Source organism: Dipodomys merriami, unplaced genomic scaffold (assembly GCF_024711535.1).
Source record: "Dipodomys merriami isolate MVZ:Mamm:240054 unplaced genomic scaffold, mDipMer1.0.p SCAF_137, whole genome shotgun sequence".
NCBI classification, from domain to species: domain Eukaryota; kingdom Metazoa; phylum Chordata; class Mammalia; order Rodentia; family Heteromyidae; genus Dipodomys; species Dipodomys merriami.
In genome coordinates, this window is record NW_027202682.1 from 1,361,652 (window position 1) to 1,386,342 (window position 24,691).

The 24,691-nt window shown below is 62.1% G+C and overlaps 1 protein-coding gene across 1 annotated transcript in view; it reads right to left on the reverse strand.

Annotated features, from left to right (window-relative positions):
- Nucleotides 1-22,097, reverse strand: part of Lmf1 (lipase maturation factor 1) — a 47,913-nt gene extending 25,816 nt beyond the window's left edge. Inside the window, exon 1 of the mRNA XM_070019893.1 lies at nucleotides 22,016-22,097. The gene's annotated coding sequence lies outside the window, so the exon portion shown is untranslated. The remainder of the gene's footprint in view (nucleotides 1-22,015) is intronic.
- Nucleotides 22,098-24,691: the final 2,594 nt, after the last annotated feature.

A 24,691-nucleotide genomic window follows, 5' to 3' on the forward strand; every position in this document is an offset into this window, starting at 1 on the left:
CCGAAGGGAGAGAGAGCCACAGGGGTCAGAATCCAAAGCAGAGACGGGCAGGAAGCGGGAACTCAGTGACTTCTGCAGTGCTGGGCTTTGCACTCAGGGCCTTGGCTTGCAGGCTGGCGCTCTACCGCCTGCGCCAGGCCTCTAGCCTCACCGGACCCCCGCGCCCAGTTTCTCCAGATAGTGATGCTCCAACTTTCTGCCTGGGCTGGCCTGCAGTCAGAGATCTTTCCAACTCCCAGCTTCCCGGGTAGCTAGGGTCGCAGGCACGGGACACCGGCACCCAGCTGGGAAAGCACTTCCTGCTGTATGGATGTGTCTGGAAGAGCTGGCTAAAGGCTTCACGCTTTAAATATAATTACAACAATTACATGCTTCCGATCCTGAAACCTTTAGCAAGTTGTTAGTATGTATTTAAGGGAGTCCTCGGGCACTGCGGAGACAGGAAGTGACCTCTACAGCCGCATTCCCCCGCGGCGACCCCCCCCCAGGTCCTGTGCCTGTCACGGTGCTGGTCAATGCTCCGTTGCCGTGACAACCAGACTTCCGGCCTGGTGTCCCCCGTTGCTCAGCCTCTGCAGGTGTCACCAGCCAGCCTGGAAACAGGATCCACGGCGGGACCCGGCAGCTTTACGGCCTCTGGACAAACATGAAAATGCTTCCCCTCGACGGAAATTGGACTTAGCGACAGAGATTTTCTCAGATTAATCTATTCCGCATATCAGGCTGAAGGGCACAGTGCTGTGCCACTCCTTCTCTTGTTTCTCGTGTGTGGAAATGAGCTATGTTCGCCCTCAAGCGACAGGCGGGACCCTGAGGAAGTGCTGCCCCAACCCCCCCCCCCCCCCCCCCGCAGCCGTGAGGCGCGGGCTCCACGCAGCGCTCAGCGTGCAGGCTCGCGCAGCTGACGCGGTGTGGAACTGGTGCGGGGTCCCCACCTGACTGCCAGCCACCCCGGCGGCGCCTGCCCGCGGGGCCAGAGCCCAGCACCGGCAAAGCTCAGCTCTGCATCCGCCCGGGCCGGGGCCTGTGGAGCCAGTGGCAGCCCAGGCTGTGGGAGCGGGAGCCCCTCACACCGCACTGGCAGGTTTTCCTGGGGTCTCCTGACCTGTCTCACCTCGTCCGACCAGCCCAGGCACCGTGAACGCCTCTGTGCCGAGGCCTGTGCAGCAATCAGCACGCCTGGAAGGGGTGGGCAGCACCCACAGCACCCTCCACACACCCCACAGCAGAGCAACAGCACCTCCACACACCCCACAGCAGAGCAACAGCACCTCCACACACCCACAGCACCTCCACACACCCCACAGCAGAGCAACAGCACCTCCACACACCCCACAGCAGAGCAACAGCACCTCCACACACCCACAGCACCTCCACACACCCCACAGCAGAGCAACGGCACCTCCACACACCCACAGCACCTCCACACACCCCACACCACCTCCACACAGCACCTCCACACACCCCACACCACACCCCACACAGCACCTCCACACACCCCACACCACACCCCACACAGCACCTCCACACACCCACAGCACCTCCACACACCCACAGCAGAGCACACCCCCACACCACACCCCACAGCACCTCCACACACCCCACAGCACCTCCACACACCCCACAGCACCTCCACACACCCACAGCACCTCCACACACCCCACAGCACCTCCACACACCCACAGCACCTCCACACACCCACAGCACCTCCACACACCCCTCCACACACCCACAGCACCTCCACACACCCACAGCACCTCCACACACCCACAGCACCCCCACACACCCACAGCACCTCCACACACCCACAGCACCTCCACACACCCACAGCACCCCCACACACCCACAGCACCCCCACACACCCACAGCACCTCCACACACCCACAGCACCTCCACACACCCACAGCACCTCCACACACCCACAGCACCTCCACACACCCACAGCACCTCCACACACCCACAGCACCTCCACACACCCACAGCACCTCCACACACCCACAGCACCTCCACACACCCACAGCACCTCCACACACCCACAGCACCTCCACACACCCACAGCACCTCCACACACCCACATCAGAGCCCACACCAGGCAGCTGAGGGCAGCCGCCGCCCCTCTCTCCAGCCCCGCAGCGCCCTAACCCAGGAGAAGCGGGGTATGCATGGCCAGCACTGCCTAGAGGTGGGTGGTTGAGAGCACAGCAGGCCGGGGGCCTGCAGAGGGGAGACCACCCACAGGCCTGCCCTGAGCACCACACAGCCAACCAGCCTGGTGTGGACTGCACACAACCAACCAGCCCATCCCACGGCTCACAGAGAGCAGGAGTGGACAGGGAGGGCCGCGCCCAGGACCCCGCGTGCTGCCCACAGCCATGTCCCTCAGGCACGTCCATGCTGACGCCTTAGGAGATGAGCGCCCTGGAGCCCCCCCCCCCCCCCGCCTGCCGCGCAGCTCCTCTGTGGAGGTCTGGCACACCCAGGCTGACGGTGAGTGTGCACAGACTGGGTCCCCGGGCCTGGGGGAGGGGGAAGGCTGGGGAAGACCTGTCCTGGGGGCAGTGTGCCACCCAAGCTCGTGGCTGCGTGGAGAAACGAGGCGGTGGAGGCGGCAGGGGGTGAGCACTGCGAATTACAGAGAGGAGGGCTGGGAAGGCGGCTCCGGGGTGGAGCGCTCGCCTCGCACGCCGGAGGCCCTGGGTTCCATTCTCAGCACCACATAAGCAAAAAGGAAAAAGCCAGAAAGTGGCGCTGTGGCTCAAGTGGTAGAGCGCTAGCCTTGAGCTGAAGAGCTGAGGGACAGCGCCCAGGCCCAGAGTTCAGGCCCCACAAACGACTAAAAAAAAAAATTGTAGAGAAAAGATGAGATAATATGGAACCAAGCCTGGGCAAGGCAGGATACATGTATAACCTGAGCTACTCACCAGATGCAGGCAGGATGACAGCAGTCTGAGACTAGAAAACTAAATAGGGGCCAGGGTGGGAGGCGGGGCTGGGCTCACTTGGTAAGAACGTCTGCCTACAAGCACAAGGCCCTGAGTTCAAGCTTCGGTATTCTAATGTATGTGTGTGTGTGTACAGCAAAAAATAAAGAGACTCAAGAACCTCAGTGAATCAAAGGCAACACACGCACGCAGGGTACACAGCAGCCATGGCCAGCTCACCAGCACACACAACCCCCTCGCAGCAGTAGGACGCGGCGCCTGACGGGAGCCCGACCGCGGCAGCTGGCTTCCTGTCAGAAGCAGGCGGGCCGGGAGGAGGCAGCCAGCCCCGCACCCCCGCACCCCTGCACCCCCGCACCCCTGCACCCCCGCACCCCTGCCCGGGGACCGTGCGCACCACCCCGACGGGGGAGGAATGGCTTCGGCGACTGCAGATGTGAGGCACACGAGGCTCACAGGTAGAGCTGCACAAAGGGCAGAGGCGAGGCGGGCACAGGACCAGAGAAAGCCTGGTGTCCTGGGGCTGCTGCGGTGGGAGCCCGCAGGGGAGAGAAGAGCCACAGAAGCCTTGACTGTTCATGTGTCACCCGAAACCCGCCGCTGCCCTTCCTCCTGGTCGGCTTTCAAATGCCCACAGGCAGCCTGTGACAGGGCCAAGCAGAGCCAGCGGCCTCTACCTGCGACGGGGGAGCCCTAACAGCCAGCAGTGAGGGAGGGCGGGGGGGGAGGGGACGGGGGCAGCACGCGGGGGAGGGCGCAGCACGGGGGGGGGAGGGCGCAGCACGCGGGGGGGAGGGCGCAGCACGCGGGGGGAGGGCGCAGCACGCGGGGGAGGGCGCAGCACGCGGGGGAGGGCGCAGCACGCGGGGGAGGGCGCAGCACGCGGGGGGAGGGCGCAGCACGCGGGGGAGGGCGCAGCACGCGGGGGGGAGGGCGCAGCACGGGGGGGAGGGCGCAGCACGCGGGGGAGGGCGCAGCACGCGGGGGAGGGCGCAGCACGCGGGGGAGGGCGCAGCACGCGGGGGAGGGCGCAGCACGCGGGGGGAGGGCGCAGCACGCGGGGGAGGGCGCAGCACGCGGGGGGGAGGGCGCAGCACGGGGGGGGGAGGGCGCAGCACGCGGGGGAGGGCGCAGCACGCGGGGGGGAGGGCGCAGCACGCGGGGGAGGGCGCAGCACGCGGGGGGAGGGCGCAGCACGCGGGGGGAGGGCGCAGCACGCGGGGGGAGGGCGCAGCACGCGGGGGGAGGGCGCAGCACGCGGGGGAGGGCGCAGCACGCGGGGGGGAGGGCGCAGCACGCGGGGGGGAGGGCGCAACATGTGGGGGGGCGCAGCACGCGGGGGGGAGGGCGCAACATGTGGGGGGGCGCAGCATGTGAGGGAGGGCGGTGTGGGGAGAAGGGAGGGGAGGGGGCAGCATGTGGGGGAGGGCAGCATGGGGGGAGGAGGGAGGGTGCAGCACATGAGGGAGGGCGCAGCACGCGGGGGGAGGGCGCAGCACGGGGGGGAGGGCGCAGCACGCGGGGGGAGGAGGGGAGGGCGTGGGGGGCAGCAAGCAGGGGAGGGTGGTGTGGGGAAGGGCTGCCATGCACACTTGAGACGCATTAGCACCATCCACACGCACCATTCCGGCTCCGCCCACAGCCCCCAGGCCTGAGAAGGCTCAAAACTTCTGCTTTAAAACATGAAAGCTCTTACAAAACCCTGGCATGAAGACGGTGCTGGGCAGCCCAGCCTCTTCCTGCCTCTTCCTGCCCCCTGCGGCGGGGAGGCCGGGAGGCAGGAAGTTCAGGGCACACACGGGCCCCGACACTCGGCATCGGGGCAGGAACCTGCCCTGTGCGGAGTGTAGGCAGCCGGCTGCCGAGGCCGGGCCAGTCAGCAGGAACTGGGTGTCTTCCCATGCTCGCAGCACGCACAGGCTGACAATGACCCTTCTAAGAACACTGTTCTAGGCCGTGGGAGGGAGGGAGGAGGCTCGGGAAGACATGGTTGTTGATGCTGTCTTGTCCCCAGCACAGGAGGTCACCTGTCCCTGCGGGCCGCAGGACCCTTGTCATATAGAGGGACAAATTAGCCAGTGGAGCCCAATGTGGCAGAGACAGAGAGGCTGTGACCAGAAACCCTCACGATGTGGAAAAAGGAACGAATGAACTGTGCAGGGGGGCCAGGTGCCGGCGGCTCACACTGGCTCACGCCTGCAATCCCAGCTACTCAGGAGGCCAAGATCCGAGGATCGCCATTCAAAGTCAACTCACGCAATAAAGGCTATGAGGCCATCATCTCCAATTAACCCCCCAGAAGCTGGGAGTGCCCAGGTGTCAGTGGCTCACGCCTGTAATCCTAACTACTCAGGAGTAGTTAGGAGATCTGAGGATCACAGTTCAAAGCCAGCCCATGTAGGAAAGTCCGTGAGACTTTTATCTCCAATGAACCACCAGAAAACTCGAAGTAGAGCTGTGGCTCAAAGTGGTAGAGCACTAGCTTTGAGCTCAGGGACAGTGCCCAGGCCCTGAGTTCAAGCCCTGCCGCGGACCGGGGTCAGCGTGGCAAAGCCCCATGACAAAAAAAAAAAAAGCTCGAAGTAGTAGAGGGCCAGCCTTTAGCAAAAAGTCTTAGGAGTGCTGGGAAGGTGGCTCAGTGGTAGAGCACTAGCCTTGAGCTGAAGAGCTGAGGGACAGCACCCAGGCCCCACAACTAGACCCCCCCCCCAAAAAAAAGGTCTTAGGAACAGCACCCAGGTCCTGAGATGCAGCTGCAGTACCAGAAGGGGGGGTGGAGCTTTTGTGTGGCATTTGTGTCACACAATTTGGAACCAAATGGTAAAATATGAATGGAAATGAAAGTTAATGAGTTATTGAAAAAGAAAAGGCGACTGTTAACTACAGGAAAAACAAAAGTTGGTAGAAAAGAAATCATCGTAACTTCCTATTTGATACAGCAGCCAACCCCTGGCCCCTTAGGAGAGCCACAGTAACGCCAGGCACGGTCGGTGCGTGTTCCCAGCGGCGGCGGCGGCGGCGGGGAGTGGGCAAGCACGCACCAGGAGCCCTGGCGAGAGCGGCGGAGGCAGGGTTTTTGGAGAGTGGGGTCTGGGTGAGGAGCCCGCTGCTTTGATCTTGGAGGTGTGGGTTTGGACGTGGCACCTGCCGGGGGGGGGCCTCGCCACCGAGCCACACCGCACAGGGTAACAGGCATGCCACCACACCCACTCTTTGTGGAGATGGGGTCTCCAGGCCAACCTGGAACCGTGTCCCCAATCTCAGCCTCCAAGTCTGGACCACAGTCAGCCTGTGCTGCTGCTTTGAACAAACCCGGCAGCATAACTAGGCTCATCTATACACACGTCTTTTCTTTTTTAATAAAACCACAGTGTGGGCTGGGCAGGTAGCTCCTGGGTAAGAGTGCTTGCCCAGCATCCTCCCAGCCGGAGCTCCACTGCCAGCAACGCAAGGAAAACAACACAAAATAAAGGAGCACCACCCAGCTAGAGCACGCGGAAACTGAAGTGGATACACAAAGGGCAAGTTATAAACTCAAGACAGCCAGAGGCATCCGCCCGAGGGTCACGGCCCACCCACCATGCCACTGGGTCTCGGACAGGACGGGACGGGACCCGGCCACGGGGCAGCGGTCGCCACTCCCAGAGAACAAAGTAAATGAACTTGCTGTCAGCTGATGACACCAGAGAACAAGAGACTTCCTCCTCCAGGGAGGAAGCGGCACTCAAAACAAGTGAAAATTAACAAGTGAGGATGCAGATTTCAAAACTCTGAGGGACAGAGGTCAGTGGCACCGCACCTGTCCAACACATGAGTCCCTGCCCAGAAAACAAAGGAGAATGAAGGCACGAGTTAACACGTTAGGAAATGGGGTAGGGAAAGCTGGGCAGAGGAGACGGCCTGTGGGGAAGAGGGGAGGGAGCGCGGCCCTTCCAGGAGCAGCCACAGACAGGGACGGTGGGTGCCCAGCAGAGCTAGGGGTGAGCTTTCGGTCAGTCAGACCCTGGGGCAGGGGTTCAGCGCAGGCTCCCCCTCCACCGACTGACCCCGGTGGGGATGAGGAGGAAGCCGCCCTCCTGGCAGGCAGCCGGGCCACGCGCAGGGCTCGCCAGCCAGGCTTCCCTCCTCTCCAGAGCTAACGTCCAGCCCGGGACCGAGGCCTGGCGTGGAGGGTAAGAGGGCGCTCAGCACCCCAGGACCCTGTGATGAGGGAGGAGCAGGCACGGGCGCTGAACACCACAGGAGAAGCCCAGAGCAGCACAGCACTCGTGGTCACATGACTAAGGAAAACAGGTTTTCAATATGTCGTCTTCTGGGTTCAACTCCGTGTCAGCAGCGATTACTAAGCAGAGGGAGGAAAGGCTTGTCAGGCCCCAGGTGTCAGTGTTTAGAGTGACTGGCGCGCCTGCGCGGCTCCCAGCCTCGTGGCCGGACACCAGGCGGGAGGCCACCGTCCCGTGTCGGGGAGAGAGGCTCTGCTGGGGGGGGGGGGACACTGTGGGGACTGAGGACACTCCCCCGGCTCGCGCCTCAAATTATTCCCTTAACAGAGGAAGGAACGGCTGCCAGGGAGGCTGTCATGGAGGAGGCTGCTTCCTTGAATATGGGGGCTGGGAAGAGACTGGCGGACCGTACTGGAAGCTGTGAAGACCGGCCCGGCCCGGCGCGGCCCAGCCAGGCATGGGTGGCGTGGTCTGGACGCTGTTGGGGGCCCTGCTGGGCGGGTGGCTGGCCAATGGCTTCCTGCAGCCACTCCCGCCCGGCACTAATGGGTCCTAATAGAAACTTCCAATTGGGCCAGTAAACCCCTCATTAAGCTGTTTTTAAAGCATGAATTTAAGAGCGGCCAGGGGAAAGGGTCACATGGCGCATTTAATTCACACCGGCTGGCGGGAGGTGCTGCTGCAAAGGCCAACACCCAAGGATTCAAGCATCCCAGCCACACAAACACCCGCAGCACGCAGCCGGGGCCTGCCAAGGACAGCCCGGAGGGCAACCAGCAAGGGAGGAGAGTGGCGCTCCCCAAACCACGAAGGGGGCGCTCCAAGCACCAGGACAAAGGACGGAACTCAGAACCCAAGCTGAGGGGCTGGGAAGGTGGCCCACTCAGTAGTAGAGCGCTTGCCTTGAGCTGAAGAGCTGAGGGACAGCGCCCAGGCCCAGAGCTCAGGCCCCACGACCAACAACAACAACAACAACAACAACAACAACAACAAACAGCCAAAAACAAAACCAAGCTGAACACACAAGTCTCACTCCACATCCTGCACAGCCCCCAAGACAGGGACTGGCCCCTCCTCCCAGCCCACCTGGCCCCGCCCTGGGCTTCCCTGGCCCCTCCTCCCAGCCCACCTGGCCCCGCCCTGGGCTTCCCTGGCCCCTCCTCCCAACCCACCTGGCCCCGCCCTGGGCTTCCCTGGCCCCTCCTCCCAGCCCACCTGGCCCCGCCCTGGGCTTCCCTGGCCCCTCCTCCCAGCCCACCTGGCCCCGCCCTGGGCTTCCCTGGCCCTGCCCGCCCAGCTTCTCCACCTCTGCCTGGGTTTTCGGGCTGTGTGGAGACCCGCAGCCGTGCAGCAGATGGACAGTGCACCCCACAGCCCCACTGTGCTTAGTGACTGGGTGTGATCAGGTCGGGTATCTGAGCAGTTCTGCCATCACTGCCCTAGAGCAAGGTGAGCTCTCCTCAAGATGAAGGCATCAGAACCCTCAGGCCCTAATGTGTCCAGTTCCTAACCCTGCCAGCCTGCAGAGATGCCATGCATCCCGAGTGCTGGTGTCTAACACCGTACTCCTAGCGATCTGGAAGCCTGAGATTCAGAGAGTCACAGGCAGAAGCTAGCTAGCCCGGGCAGAGGACCCATCACTGGGTGCAGTGACGTGTACCTAGCACCCCAGCTGAATGGGAGGCTGAGGTCAGGAGGACCCCGGTTCCAGGCCAGCCTTGACAGAAAAGCCTGGGAGAGCCCATCTTAATGGCACCCTGCCATCCAGACACAGCAGGAAGCAGAGTAGGAAGGTCTTGGTCCAAGCGTGCACCCAGCCAGGGAGCAAGACTTCATCTCAAAGAATAACCAGCACAAAAGGCATGGCCCAGCAGCAGAGTGCATGCCAAGCAAGTACGAGGCCCCGAGTTCAAACCCCTAGGACCACCAGAAAGAACAATGGAATATAGTGTTCTGATGAAGGAATGCTTCCTGGGTGCAGGGTCTGGATCCTTGCTCCTGACTCCCCAGGTCCTTTACCCTTTGCTGCCCAGCCTCCATCCTGGCAGACTCCACCCTGGACTTCAGTGTGTGTGGGGGGGGTGGGGGGGTTGGACTTGCTGAGCCTGGTGTGATTTCTGGGGCACAAAGTCCACCTACAACACGCAGTCCTGTCTCCCTCCACCATTCCCAGCCTCCACCCAGGGCCAGCAGAGATGGTGGGGGCACACACCTCCACCATCCACAGACCACCGCCCAGGTCCTCCAAACTAGATACCAAAGGAATGAGAGGATGCTTTGGGGCCTAAAGCCCTGGACAATTCCAGTCTCTTCCTGAGGCCCCTACCAAATCCAAGAACGGAGCTGGAAGAGTGGCCTGTGCGGACCTCTGGCAGGCCTCCGGGCCTGGCACAGCCCTGGGACTGTGTGGCTGGCTCATCCCCCTGGCCCTCCCTGTGGCTCAAGCCCAAACGGGGAGCCTGGGATAGACGCCTTGCAGGAAGCTCGGGATGAGACGGCGATCAACCTTAGACACGAGGCTGAGGGCCCCCATGCGTACGAACCTCGCACACGGCACACACAGCCTACACGCTTCCTCCCCCAGGGCGCGGCAGACCTGGAACCCTATGGGGTCCGAAGCCACGCTGGGCTAGGCTGGGCAGCAGTGCATGCTGGGAGGGAACCCGCCAGGAGCTGCCCTGACCCGGGGAGCCCAGGAGCCCCTGCCGCTCAGCCTGGTGAGGTCCCGAAGTGTGTCTGCACAGAGGCAGCAGGAGTTCTGAAAGGACGCAGTCCCACAGGGAGCAGAGGGTGCTTAGCCTCCCAGGACACCGGGCAACCCCCATGCTGACATGCCTGTTACCAGGAGCTCTGCCCCGCCCAGCAAGCCTGACTTCCTGCAGAGAAGGCGGGCCACAGCCAGTGCGGCTTCCTGTGCCCTGGAAAGCACCCCGCCAGGCACCTCTGCCCCTCCACGATCACACCTGTCCAGCCACAGGAGGGTGAGAGAGGCAGGCAGCCCTGGACACTGGCAGTTCCATGGCGGCCACAGCAGAGCGGGACCTCATTTTAGGACAGCTGAAAAATGTGTCAGAAAAATGTGGTCATGACAGGCGCTGGTGGCTCACGCCTTCACCCTAGCTTCTCAGGAGGCTGAGATCTGAGGATCGCAGTTCAAAGCCAGCCCCGGCAGCAAGGCCAGTAAGACCTTTACCTCAATTAACCACCAAAAAGCCACAAGTGCAAGCATGGCTCAAGTGGCAGAGCACCTGCCCTGAGTGAAGAAGCCAAGCAAGAGCGTGAGGTCCTGAGTTCAAGCCCAGTACTGGCATAAAAAAAAAAAATGTGGCCACCTTAGACAACAGACGTGACTATGATCAATAGGGGCTCCCTGCCTGGCCAGAGCCCCTGCTGTGGGGACACAGACCCCCCCACAGGGCCCAGAGCCCCTGCTGTGGGGACACAGACCCCCCACAGGGCCCAGAGCCCCTGCTGTGGGGACACAGACCCCCCCACAGGGCCCAGAGCCCCTGCTGTGGGGACACAGACCCCCCCACAGGGCCCAGAGCCCCTGCTGCGGGGCACGGACCCCCCCACAGCCATGGTGACACAGCATCCCTGCACCCACGCAGACAAGGGGTGCTGGAGTTCCTTGCTAGCTGATGGACAGAGGATCCAGGGTGTGTGAGTGCTCCCGAGGGGACTCGCTCCCACGGCCACAGCCCAACGCGCAGAGTACAAATGCAGCTTTTTATTAAACTCAATTTTAAAATAATTAAAAAAATGTATCACCAGGGCTGGGAAGGGGGACTAGCAGTAGAGCGCTTGCCTAGCAGGCATGAAGCCCTGGTTCCATTCCTCAGCACCACATGCATAGAAAAAAGCCAGAAGAGGGACTGTGGCTCAAGGGGTAGGGCACTAGCCTTGAGCCGACACGCTCAGGGACAGTGCCCAGGCCCTGAGTTCAAGTCCCAGGACTGGCCAATAAAAACATACCAAAGCAGCAGCCAGCAGTCTGGACATGCAGCCACGGAGGCTCAAAGTACTTCTGCTGCTTGAGGGGCACGGGTGAGGGACACTGCCCACAGCCCAGTGCCCCGGCCCCCAGCGTTGACACTCGTGACAGCCCACCCCACAAGACAGACACAACACACTGAATTAAACGGAGGCTGGAGAGCTGGGCTCCCGCAGCCACCTGCTCCTTCCCCGGAAGGCGGCCGCCACTCCCTAACACTGCCCTCCCCTCCAGGACAGCAGGGCAAAAGTGGACCGTAGCTGGAGCGGGAGGGCCGCAGTGACACTGCCCTGTCCTGGGTCCGAACCACACCGTGGGATGTGGACCACCGGGGCAGCTCAGGAAAGAGCAGGCAGGTCCTGCGACCAGAGATGGCGGTCAGTGGTTTGCTTCTATGTTCCTGATGTTACCACTCAACACAAAGCAGCAGTGACACCACGGGAGACACAGAAAGCAGAAAGCAGCTGGCACAGGGGCTGGCTCAGTGGTAGAGCGCTTGCCTTGCATGCCTGAGGCCCTGGGTTCGATTCCCCAGCACCACATAAGCAAAAAGAAAAAAGCCAGAAGTGGGGCTGTGGCTCAAGTGGTAGAGTGCTAGCCTAGAGCTGAAGAGCTGAGGGACAGCGCCCAGGCCCAGAGTCAGGCCCCACGACCGACCAAAAAAAAAAAGAAAGCAGCTGGCCCAGGGCGGCCTCCCGCAGGGCAGTCTCCCCAGAGTCTGGCTTGGGTGCTGAGCGGCCCGAACCTGGCCTAGCCGCACAGTCCAGGGCACAGGAGGCAGAGCCTGGCTCACAGCTGGCCCCACCCCGGGAGGCTGATGGGCTGCTGCTCCCTCCCCCCGAGAGCCCGTGTCAGCAGAGGCTTGGTGAGAGAGGGCCTTCGTGCCAGCAGACCCAGGCGCAAGGCCCCACCCCCATGTCCTGGGACCCTCCCCACAGGCTGAGGGCACATCCATCTCTAGGCACCACATTCACGTCTGCCTGCCCGCCCGCCCACCCGCCCAACCAGGGCCCCGAGTGCTGCCCTAGCGTGCGCCTGGCATGTGACAGCAGAGCCGCACTTCTAGCACGGTGCCAACACTAAGCTCGTGAGCTCGAGGCCAGCGGCCTCAGGTGGCACCCGGGGCCCCAGGCCCAACCCCTTGTGAGGCAAACAGGACACGGCCCAGACTGCGCCCTCTCCCCAGCCCACAGCTCGGGGGGGCCGGGGTGGGGCCCAGGGCCCCCACCAAACAACACTGCTGTCGTAGGCCTGCCCTGCCATCCACTCTAGCTGCTCTACCCGTGGGGACCGGAGACCCGAACCGCACAGGCTGGCACACCCCGAGAGCCTCCTCCGTGGCCACCGCGCCGGCAGCCACCAGAGCTGAGACACACGTGGGGCTGCGGAACCTCCCGGAGCCACCTCGAAGGCTGAAACAGGCTGTCAACACGGGCGAGCCCGACGCAAGAACAGATACATACCCCACACAAAAACGCCCGCCGATTGTCTTAAGGGATTTTCACTTACCAAAAGAATACCTGAAAAACAAAAGAAGAAAATGGCATTACAATTTTTTCTTGCTCTGACAAAACTTCTGAGTCAAGCCATGGTGTCTCCCCACTAAGTAAGCACGGCCTGTCCCGTGAGCCCCAGGCTTGGGGTCCACAGGAGGACCCGCCTGCCGGGCAAGGGGCACGGACCCCTGCCCCGATTCCCCACCCCACAGGGCCTGTGCACGGCAGGCCCACCGGCCAGCAAGGAGATACCACGGGGATGAGCAGAACACACTTCCGGTAGGTGGGGAACCGGCGCTGGATGGCCTCCACTGCCAGACGCCAGAAAAGGCATCCTACGTCACAGGAATTCGGTGGGCATTTCCAGGCGGGGGGGGCTCTTCTCCCCAGCACCCCGCCCACTGGGACCCCATCAGAATGATGATGCTGGTGACCAGGTGTCTGTGCTGCTGGGACCCACGTCGCTCCCCCCGGAGCACAGCTACTCATGGCAGGAGGACCCCAACACCACCAGGAGCGCACCTGCGCGACCTCAGAACAACAGCCTCCTCCCTCGGCCGGGCCAGACCTTGGAGCAGGCCCAGCGGGCACACCCTGCACCAGCCAGGGGCGGGTCCGCTTCAGGAATGGCGCACATGCCACCTACACCACACGCCAGCACCTACTGGGCAAGGCTGACACAGGCCACACAAAATGTCCGCAGCGAGTAAACCCACAGACAGAGGCAACCCTCCCCCACAACATCCATAAAAACTTTTTTTCTGGTCAGTTGTGGGGCTTGAACTCTGGGCCTGGGCGCTGTCCCTGTGCTCTTCAGCTCAAGGCGAGCGCTCTACCAATTGAGCCACAGCGCCACTTCCCGTTTTCTGGTGATTATTTGGAGATAAGAGCCTCATGGACTTCCCTGCCCAGGCTGGCTTTGAACCGTGAACCTCAGATCTCAGCCTCCTGAGTAGCTAAGATTATAGTTGTGAGACACTGGCGCCCAGCTCCATAAAACTTAGCCCAACTAATGTTAGCCCAACTAACATTGGAAATACTGCTGCCGAATCAATTCTCCCAATAAATAACCTTCCTGAACAGAGAGAGGAAAAGAGGCTGATGCTTCAAACCCATTAAGAGTAGAAAAAGGTTGATTTTGGTTGTTGTTTGCTTTTTATTTTTTGTAAGTGCTAGTACTGGACTTGAACTCAGGGACTTGAGCTCTTGCTTAGCTTTTTCATTCAAGGCTGATGCTCTACAACTTGAGATAGAATTCCATTTCCAGCTTTTTGCTGGTTGACTGGTGATAGGAGTCTCACAGATCTTTCTGCCTGGGCTGGCTTCAAACCGCAATCCTTAGATCTCAGCCTCCTGGCTAATTAAAATTACAGGCACGAACCACCAGAACCCAGCTAGCTTTCATAGCTTTTTTTTCCCCCCCCAGCTGGAATTTACTTCAGGAGACACTGAGGTTGCTGGAGGTACTCTGGGAATTTTCCGTTCTGTCCCTTAAGGAAAGCCACGGCCTTCCCTATCCTGAGGGGCTTCTGTCTCTGCACTGCACCTGGGAGGCCGCTCACCTGGCCCCCACCCCTTCCTCCCCTCCCCAGCTTTCCTCCAGTGCCCCACTGCTGGGAATGTAGTCCACACCACAAAGCACAACACAGGAAACTGTGAGCTAAAGCAGTAGGTGGAGGCACCATTTCTAATGGTGAAAATCCGCAAGGGAGTTGAGGCGCAGCTCAGCTGGTAGAGCACCAGCCAAGGAGCAAGAGCGTCAGACAGCAAGGTCAAGTCCCCATCTCGGACGCAAAAGAAAGTCCCAAACCTGCAAGTAAGACAGTGGCAGTGGTGAGCACACACGTGGTAGGCCTGGGGTCTGTCCCCGCTCAGCCCACGCTGCCACACCTGCACGGGAGCATCAGCACGCAGCGGGTGCTCACAGCTGAAGCCCGCACGCACGGGAGCATCAGCACGCAGCGGGTGCTCACAGCTGAAGCACGCACGCACGGGAGCATCAGCACGCAGCGGTGCTCACACCTGAAGCCCGCATGCACGGGAGCATCAGCACGCAGTGGGTGCTCACAGCTGAAGCCTGCACGGGAGCATCAGCACGCAGCGGTGCTCACAGCTGAAGCACGCACGGGAGCATCAGCACGCAGCAGGTGCTCACAGCTGAAGCCTGCACGGGAGCATCAGCATGCAGCGGGTGCTCACAGCTGAAGCCTGCACGGGAGCATCAGCACGCAGCGGGTGCTCACAGCTGAAGCCTGCACGGGAGCATCAGCACGCAGCGGGTGCTCACACCTGAAGCACGCACAGGAGCATCAGCACGCAGCGGGTGCTCACACCTGAAGCCTGCACGCACGGGAGCATCAGCACGCAGCGGTGCTCACAGCTGAAGCACGCACAGGAGCATCAGCACGCAGCGGGTGCTCACACCTGAAGCCCGCACGGGAGCATCAGCACGCAGCGGGTGCTCACACCTGAAGCCTGCACGGGAGCATCAGCACGCAGCGGGTGCTCACAGCTGAAGCACGCACGGGAGCATCAGCATGCAGCGGGTGCTCACACCTGAAGCCCGCATGCACGGGAGCATCAGCACGCAGCGGGTGCTCACAGCTGAAGCCTGCACGGGAGCATCAGCACGCAGCGGGTGCTCACAGCTGAAGCCTGCACGCACGCACGGGAGCATCAGCACGCAGCGGTGCTCACAGCTGAAGCACACACGGGAGCATCAGCACGCAGCGGTGCTCACAGCTGAAGCACGCACGCATGGGAGCATCAGCACGCAGCGGTGCTCACAGCTGAAGCACGCACGCACGGGAGCATCAGCACGCAGCGGTGCTCACAGCTGAAGCACGCACGCATGGGAGCATCAGCATGCAGCGGTGCTCACAGCTGAAGCACGCACGCATGGGAGCATCAGCACGCAGCGGGTGCTCACAGCTGAAGCACGCACGGGAGCATCAGCACGCAGCGGGTGCTCACAGCTGAAGCCCGCACGCACGGGAGCATCAGCACGCAGCGGTGCTCACAGCTGAAGCACGCACGCATGGGAGCATCAGCACGCAGCGGTGCTCACAGCTGAAGCCTGCACGGGAGCATCAGCACGCAGCGGGTGCTCACAGCTGAAGCCTGCACGGGAGCATCAGCACGCAGCGGGTGCTCACACCTGAAGCACGCACGGGAGCATCAGCACGCAGCGGGTGCTCACAGCTGAAGCCTGCACGGGAGCATCAGCACGCAGCGGGTGCTCACAGCTGAAGCCTGCACGGGAGCATCAGCACGCAGCGGGTGCTCACAGCTGAAGCACGCACGGGAGCATCAGCACGCAGCGGTGCTCACAGCTGAGGCGCAGTAAGGAAAAGGGCGACGCCCATTTCAAACTTTTGCTATAGAAGACAAAAAATGTGCTTAAGATGTAAGTGAAGAATAGAGAAAACAAAACATTGTGTGTAGCATGAGCCTGTCTCTGCTCTCGGATGGGAGGGCTGCAGGGTGAGCAGGGCTTGGGAGCGGGCCTGAAGCTGAGCCCGCCCCCTGAGGTCGCCCTGCAGGAGGAGGCCGCTGCCCAGCGCTCCGCCAGGTGGCTCGGGAAGAGGAAGCGACCCTGGACATCGCGGTGGAGGACGCCACGGGCCTGCCTGTGCCCTTTGAAGAGGATCCACGCTCCCCATCTGGGAAGGAAGCGCAACGGCGGAAGGAGGACCCCAAGACACCCAGCTTGGCCCATGTTTCAAGAGATAATCTTCTCTTCCTGGGGGTGGAGGGGGCACGGGAAGTGGAGAGGAAGAGAGGTCTGCGCCTCGTACTGAATGGCAGCAAAGAAACCCTTGGAGTTAGAGCCAAAGTAAAGCACAGATGAAAACAAAACAAAACAAAACCCCCTCAGCTTCTGAGCAGGGCTGGTGTCCACTGGCGGGGCTGGGGTGAGGCAGGAGCGGCGGCTGTGTGGCCGCACCAGGGGAGCCGGGCCTACTCAAACTGCCATCTCCTCACAATCACTGGGAAGGCCATGCAACAACAGCCAGCAAGCTCTGGCTCTGTCTTAAATGCTGTTGAGCCTAAATGTTAAATTCCTAGGTGAGACACCCAAAGTCCCTTAAGAAGTACGTAGCCAACCACTGAATACACTGGACCAAGTCCCCCAGGCAGGGAGCGTGCGGGTCCCCATCCTCGGGGGCTGGCAGCCCCGCCCTGCCCCGCATGGAGGGGACGGGAGGGCCACCCCGAGGAGATGCCGACCATTTGGCCTCACCAGGCTTCCGACACCAACTCAGTGGGAAAAGGCACGTTCTCAGCACGCGCCACAGCAGGGATTGGTGTACCACGCATCAGGGTCTTCCTCCCAGACCCACCTGGCCAATCCCAAGAAAGGCCGTGGGGACAGCACCCCACAGAGCCAGGACAGCATACATGCCACCAGCGTCTTAAAACCGAGGAAAGATCCTGGAGAGACACAGGACTAGATGACCCCTGCGGTCCTGCATGTGGGCCACACCCAACTAGATGACCCCTGCGGCCCTGCATGTGGGCCACACCCAACTAGATGACCCCTGTGGCCCTGCATGTGGGCCACACCAAACTAGATGACCCCTGCAGTCTCACATGGGGGCCATACACAACTAGGGAGTGCTGTGGTCCTGCATGGGGCTGTGGACCCAGGAAAGGACAGCAGGGGAAGGAAGGAAGGGTGACTCAAGTGTGGATGTCAGTTAATAAGAAGTGCAGGGAATACACCCCACAAACAGGACGGTAACAAGGGAGACAGGCTGCGTGTGCAACTGACCACCCTAAAACACAAAGTTTAGTGAAGGTAACACGTCTCCAGGAGAGCGCCACCAGCCTCAGCCCACAACGCCAGCAGACAGCGACGGTGGAGACACCGTCCAGAACAGGAAACCCACCATGTGCTTCTGGCCACGCGTAGGACCTCACCACGAACGTGGCTGGCCAGCGCCTGCACACAGCCCAGGGCTCAGGCAGAATACCCACGACCAACCGCACTGCGCATGCGGCCAGCACTCGGCACGGGCACCCGCTCTTTCACTCTGACGGAGGAGACACCTGCTCTCAGTTCCTTAAGGCCATTCTGTCACCCCTGCCCCTCTGTGCCGCACAGCCCAGGGCAACTCACATCCCGGCCTCCAGCCTGGCCTCCAGGCCAGGGGTGGCTGGTGACACTCGCCTGGTGCACTTGCCCGGCAGGTGAGCAGGCATCCCAGAACCTGCCAGAGAACTTGAGACATACCAGCAACCCACGCAGGGAGCCACAGCTCCCCTGGCTCCAGCTCTCCTGGCATGACCCTTGGATCCACGAGCCCTCGCCCAAAGGAGGGGGTGGAGCACTGACCCCATGAGTAGGGCCGCAGGGCTACCCAAATGAGTGGGGAGAGACCCAGACACCCTGCCTGCCTGCCTGCCCGCCTGCCTGCCTGCCCGCCTGCCCGCCTGCCCGCCTGCCCGCCTGCCATCATACACACCCAAGGGTGCTTTGTAGAACCGGGGTGCCCAGGATGGGCGGGAAGGCCACAGGTGGGCTTGACATCACCCTGGGGCTTGTGATGGGCCCCAGGGGCCCCGGGAGAGTTGTGAGACCTAACACCCATGTCCTACCACGTGTCCAGTCTCAGCCCAGCCATGCCCACGGCGGGCCAGGAGGCCATGCACGCTGGAGCCTGGGCTCACCGGACTGCGCCCCACACTGCCAGGGATGAGGCCTGGACACAATCCTGGTGCCACGCACCAAATCCCGACTCCTCGTCGGGGCCGGCTGCTGCTAGGACAGAGCTAGCTGGGGAAGGAGCCAGAGCAAGCCTGATAAGAGCCTCGGAGGGACCAGATAACTGGCCAGTCAGCTGACTAGATGGTCTGAACTCTGCAGGAATACACACTGGACAAAGCAGGCCCTGGCGGCTCACGCCTGTAATCCTAGCTACACAGGAGGAGCGCGGTCCCAACATAGCCTGGGCAAAAAAGTCTATGAAGCTCTTATCTCCCAACTAACCAGCAAAAAGCTCAAACTGGCAGAGTGGCTCAAGTGGCAGCCATGTCCAAAAATGCCAAGCAAGAGCTTGAGGCCCTGAATTCAAACCCTAGTACTGGCAAAATGAAGACAAAAATTTGTTAAAAACACTGGGCAGCAGCATGGATGCAGAGCTGGGAGGGGGGGGAGAGCGCGGGGGGAGGGCTATGCCTGCCCCCTCCCCCTCCTGGGTGACCGTGCCGGTCCCGAGGCCAGTCTCCCCCTGTGCCACGGGGGCACTTCTGGGGATCCATCTTTAAACCGACTCACTGGGCGGCCCGGTACAATGAGGGCCGACAGCAGATGGGGCCCAGCGGAACAGGCAGGGTACCAGGGCAAGAGCAGCGACCTGTGCCCACCTGACACCCGTAACAGAGGAAAGGCGGCATGGCGAGCAGGAGGTGCATCTCGCAGGCCCCTGGCAGCAGCAGAACCGACATCGCTCACCTCTGAGTGACAGTTCTGCTCTAGCCCAGGAGATGAAAGGATGGTAAGGCAGCGGGAGCCGGGTGGAGGGAGCCACATGAGTGCATGCCCGACACATGGTGAGCCGGGCCGAGAGGCCTGGCCTGCTTCTGCCACCAGCACTGGTGCGGTGCAGGGGTACCCAAGGACGGAGCCATGCCCTGTCACCACACCCCACATCCTGGGCATATTATCCAAGCATCCTAGCCACTACGCCAAGCCTGTTCTGTTTGAACCATGATATTCCTTATTTCTGCCTCCCAAGTATCTGGAACTACAGCACAAACCACTAGTACCTCGCCAGAATGTCTTTTCTAATAAAGAATACACACACACACACACACGATTGTATTTTTGTCCACAAGCCTTCAGGAAAAACTTAACTGTGGAGCTAATGCTTCCTCACTGGTATATTCCAGGCCTGGTTAAAAGAATGTTTCAGGGTCACACAGAGGCGGCATACTATGTACCCCACAGAGTTGCATGGTGTAGACAACTAACCCTAACTAACTCTGCTGTCTGCAGTTTGGGCTGTCAGCACTGACAGACACAAAAGTTTGCTGGGTCTAGAGAGGATCTCGGCATCTCTCACCAGCAGCCTTAGGCCTTGCTGGGTAACTGGCAGCATCAGAACCCAACTCAGGGCCCGGGATGGCTGGCCTGAGGGGTGGAGCGGCGGAAGAGCAGGCTCCACCCCCAGCTCTGAGCTCGCCTCCACCCTTGCTGGTCAGAGGCTGTGTTCACCAAGTCCGCTCCCCTGGGGAGCCCACCCATCTGGATGTGAGCTGCCATCCCGGCACTGTGGCTCACGTCTGGCCACGGGGTGACACACACAGAAATCTAATGAAACGCAGGCCCATGGTGGAGCCAGTGGCTGCCCTGGCCCTCTCCTTACTGTTCAGCATGGTTCAGCCTCATGGGATGTGCCAAGATGTCCCTGAGGGGCTGGGAAGGTGGCTCAGTGGTAGAGCGCTTGCCTTGCATGAGGCCCTAGGTTCGATTCCTCAGCACCACATACGTAGTAAAAGTCGGAAGTGGCTCTGTAGCTCAAGTGGTAGAGCGCTAGCCTTGAACTAAAGAGATGATGGACAGCCGGGCGCTGGTGGCTCACGCCTGTAATCCTAGCTACTCAGGAGGCTGAGATCTGAGGATCGCGGTTCAAAGCCAGCCCGGGCAGGAGAGACCGTGAGACTCCTATCTCCAATAAACCACCAGAAAACCGGAAGTGGCGCTGTAGCTCAAGTGGTAGAGCCCTCGCCTTGAGCTGAAGAGCTGAGGGACAGCGCCCAGGCCTGGAGTTCAAGCCCCATGACCGACAAAAAAAAAAAAAAAGAGATGATGGACAGCGCCCAGGCCCTCAGTTCAGGCCCCATGACCAAAAACAACAACAAAAAGATGTCCCTGAGTTTCCTGTGGAGTGACAGCTCTGCCTGACCTCTGTGACAGTCACACCAGCAGACAGGCCCCAGCAGGGTGGGCCAGGGCAGGGTGCTTGGGACACTAGGCTTCCCCTCTGCAGAGTGGGCTTGGGGAGCAGCCTCCTGAACCCCAACGGCTGAGTGCTGTTCACTCAGGTCTCAGCCAGGCCCTACACATATCAAGGCCCCCACAACCTCTGGGTCACTCAACACCCCAAGAGTCCGAGTACACCACGCCAGCCTCCTCCATGCGGCCTGGGGCCAGTAACACCACCCAGGCCCTGCATGCCACCTGGACCCACCAGCACCACTCAGCCCGTCACGCCCAGCCTGGCACAGCCTACTGTCCAGAGAGGAACCTTGGGTCTTACTATAGCAAAGCCTTTGGGCACAGAAACCAGATGTGGAGACCAGAAATGTCCGAGCCGAGAAGGGTGACCCGGGCCGCAGGCCCAGAGCGGCTCAGAGGCCATCAGGATAGCGCAGCAAGGCCAACGGGAGGCCATCTCCAGGGGCACAGCCCCACAGTCCGCTTAAGGCCCACCATTAGGAAGGCCCGTGTCACGTTCAAGGGTCTCTAAGGGGGCATTGGTTCCCAAGGCCAGCTCTGCAGAGTCAAGCTCTCGCCAGTGGACAGCTCTTAAGTAAAACAAGATGAGGCACTCCCAAGCCATTCACATCCGACATCTCCACACAGTACCCACGTCCTCTCTCCATGACTACACGCAGTACCCACGTCCACACACAGTACGTCCTCTCCCCACGTCCACACAGACACCAAGCCACGTCATCTCCCCACGTCCACACAGATACCAAGCCACGTCCTCTCCCCACGTCCACACGGGACACCAAGCCACGTCCTCTCCCCACGTCCATATGGACACCTACCCCACATCCTCTCCTGTCACGTCCACACGGGACACCAAGCCACGTCCTCTCCCCACGTCCACACAAACACCTACCCCACGTCCTCTCCCCACGTCCACACAGACACCAAGCCACGTCCGCTTCTCACACATTTACAGATACTGACACTACCCCATTTCTTAAGCAACCTGAGGTGCCGACTCCATGTCCTCAGGAGATCCAACACCCCCACCTATGGACCAGCGTTGGTCTCTGTGACTTCTGTATGCTCCATCACCACCTCTGGTCCCTACCATCAGGGCCAGATCTGACTCATGACCTGACACTGTGCGGGCATTGGCTGGCAAGGAAGGGCAGAAAGGGTAAGCCTCCAGGTCAGGCTCCGCCCTGTGTTCCTGGCCCCACCCCGTGACTCGTGTCTCCACCCGTGGTTTGTCTTGAGTGGCACGCACCCTCTGCCACTGCCCCGCACTCATCCAAGAAGGGAGTGTGAGCTGGCTCTCCATGCCGGCAGAGCCCGGGCTGTGCCCTGCAGAGAATGACACCCTCACGGTGATGGCTGACAGGCCCATAATCACAGACCTCCCCATTTCCACTTACCAGACCTGTCCCACGTTGACCAGGGACAGGTAGAGGACCCAGAGGACAGCCATGAGGATCATGTTGGCACAGCCGGTCACCAGGATGAAGGCTGAGATGCCCAACCCCAGCAGTGCAAAAAGGTCCAAGTTGAAGTTCATATCCGACCAGTCTAACAGCCAGAAGAGGGTTGGAGCATAGCTCCAGGCATCCCAGCTGGCCTGGCCCTGGAAGTACTGCTGGACACTCCTCAGGTACAGCCTGCAGGGAAGCAGGCTCCGGTCACCAATCAGGGCCTTGTTCTGCTGGAAAGCCACCAAGAAGGCCACACCTGGAGGGAGAAGAGCATAAGGACGTGAGCAGCAGGGCCTGTGGGCAGCATGGAAGCTTTCCAGACACGCAGGGCAACCGATGGTTTGACATCTGTCAAACCCACGTTCCTGGGGCAGGCTGGAGCCTGTGTCTGCTTGTGTGTGACTTCGACAAGCTACCCAGACCACATCCAGACCAGGCCTTCACACCCCCCTGGGGATACCCCCCCCCCCAGCAGCAGCACTGTCCACACGGAAGCACAGCGGCCCTGACACAACACCCCTCCACAGGGCACCCTCACCTCCTGTGGGACTGAGCCGAGAGGATGCCGGGCACTATGTGGAGATGTCAGAGGGGCTGTGCTCCATCAGCACACGCAGGAACAGGGGAGCGGAGAGGAAGGTACGGAACGGACAAGGCTCCCCACGGCCTCTACCACACAGAAACAGATGCTGGAGGGAGCGTCCCACGGTATAACCTCCAGCCAGCACCTCCTCAGTGCCGGACGGCCTCTTCCTAGTACAATTCAGCCCCAATGTGCAGAATAACCATGGAAAAGTGAGATTTCGCCTTCCCAACTTAAAAGTTCAAGAAAGTATAAGACAGAGTAGAAAACTTCCTAATTACTCCCCCCAGCCCCCTCAAAAAACAACCATGAGGAGAGATTGGACTTAAGTTTGAGAAGACAGATGCTTAGTTAACTCCTATCATACAAGCAACCGAGCAGAAAAAAGAACCATCAGGGACTTCTCAGCAAAACCCACCTGCCTCACAGACGTGGCCGGTGAGGGAAGGTCGCTTTGCAGGACCTGCCCAGCCTCTCCCGGGGCCCCAGCCTAGAAAACCTCACATCCCCAAGGGCAGCTGGAGACATCTCAGAAGGGGCCACGTGCCGCTCAGGGCCAGGGAAAATTTTACTTCCTCTTTTTTTCCCCTTCAGATTAAAAACTAGCACAGAGTCGCCCGGCAACACGGCCTCTGCTGACGGCTCAGACCCCGGCTCAGGCACCTCAACAGCTTCCACGGGAGCGGCCAGGCCAGGCCGCCTGGGGGGAAGGCAGGCCCTCCTGCTCCCCACCTGTGCCCAGCCTCCCAGGAGCTCAGCACAGCACCCAACAGGAAACTCTAAGGCTTCTTTCTGGAGCCTTCCAGAGATCATCTAAGAATGTGAAACACAGGTGTGGGCAAGTGTGCTAACACCTCCCTCCTGTGCCCTGCGCAGCTGTGGGGGTCCAGGGGCGCTGAGGGGGCGGGGCCGGGGTCCAGGGGCGCTGAGGGGGCGGGACCGGGGTCCAGGGGCGCTGAGGGGGCGGGGCCGGGGTCCAGGGGCGCTGAGGGGGCGGGGCCGGGGTCCAGGGGCGCTGAGGGGGCGGGGCCGGGGTCCAGGGGCGCTGAGGGGGCGGGGCCGGGGTCCAGGGGCGCTGAGGGGGCGCTGAGGGGGCGGGGCCGGGGTCCAGGGGCGCTGAGGGGGCGCTGAGGGGGCGGGGCCTGGGTCCAGGGGCGCTGAGGGGGCGGGGCCTGGGTCCAGGGGCGCTGAGGGGGCGGGGCCGGGGTCCAGGGGCGCTGAGGGGGCGGGGCCGGGGTCCAGGGGCGCTGAGGGGGCGGGGCCGGGGTCCAGGGGCGCTGAGGGGGCGGGGCCGGGGTCCAGGGGCGCTGAGGGGGCGGGGCCGGGGTCCAGGGGCGCTGAGGGGGCGCTGAGGGGGCGGGGCCGGGGTCCAGGGGCGCTGAGGGGGCGCTGAGGGGGCGGGGCCTGGGTCCAGGGGCGCTGAGGGGGCGGGGCCTGGGTCCAGGGGCGCTGAGGGGGCGGGGCCGGGGTCCAGGGGCGCTGAGGGGGCGGGGCCGGGGTCCAGGGGCGCTGAGGGGGCGGGGCCGGGGTCCAGGGGCGCTGAGGGGGCGCTGAGGGGGCGGGGCCGGGGTCCAGGGGCGCTGAGGGGGCGCTGAGGGGGCGGGGCCGGGGTCCAGGGGCGCTGAGGGGGCGGGGCCGGGGTCCAGGTGAGCATAGAGGTCAGCACGTGAGGTCAGCCAACCCCCAAGGGAAAGGGAGTTCCAGAAGCGTTCGAAAAGGACGAGCCCCCCCCCCCGGGACCGGCCCGAGCCCCCCCCCGGGACCGGCCCGAGCCCCCCCCCGGGACCGGCCCGAGCCCCCCCCCGGGCGGGCCGTGAGGCCGGCGGCCGCCCGCGCCCCGCAGACACTCACAGTAAACGAAAGCCAGGGCCCGCAGGAGCACGACCCGCGTCAGCCAGAAGGAGCCCGCTTGCAGGCGGTCCGGGCGGCCTGCGGGCTCGCGACTCGGCGCGGGCGGCGGCGGCCCGGGGGCCGGGTCTGCGCTCCCGACCTTCCGTCTCCTCAGCGGCTCCTCGTGCGCCGCCATTTGCACGACGGGC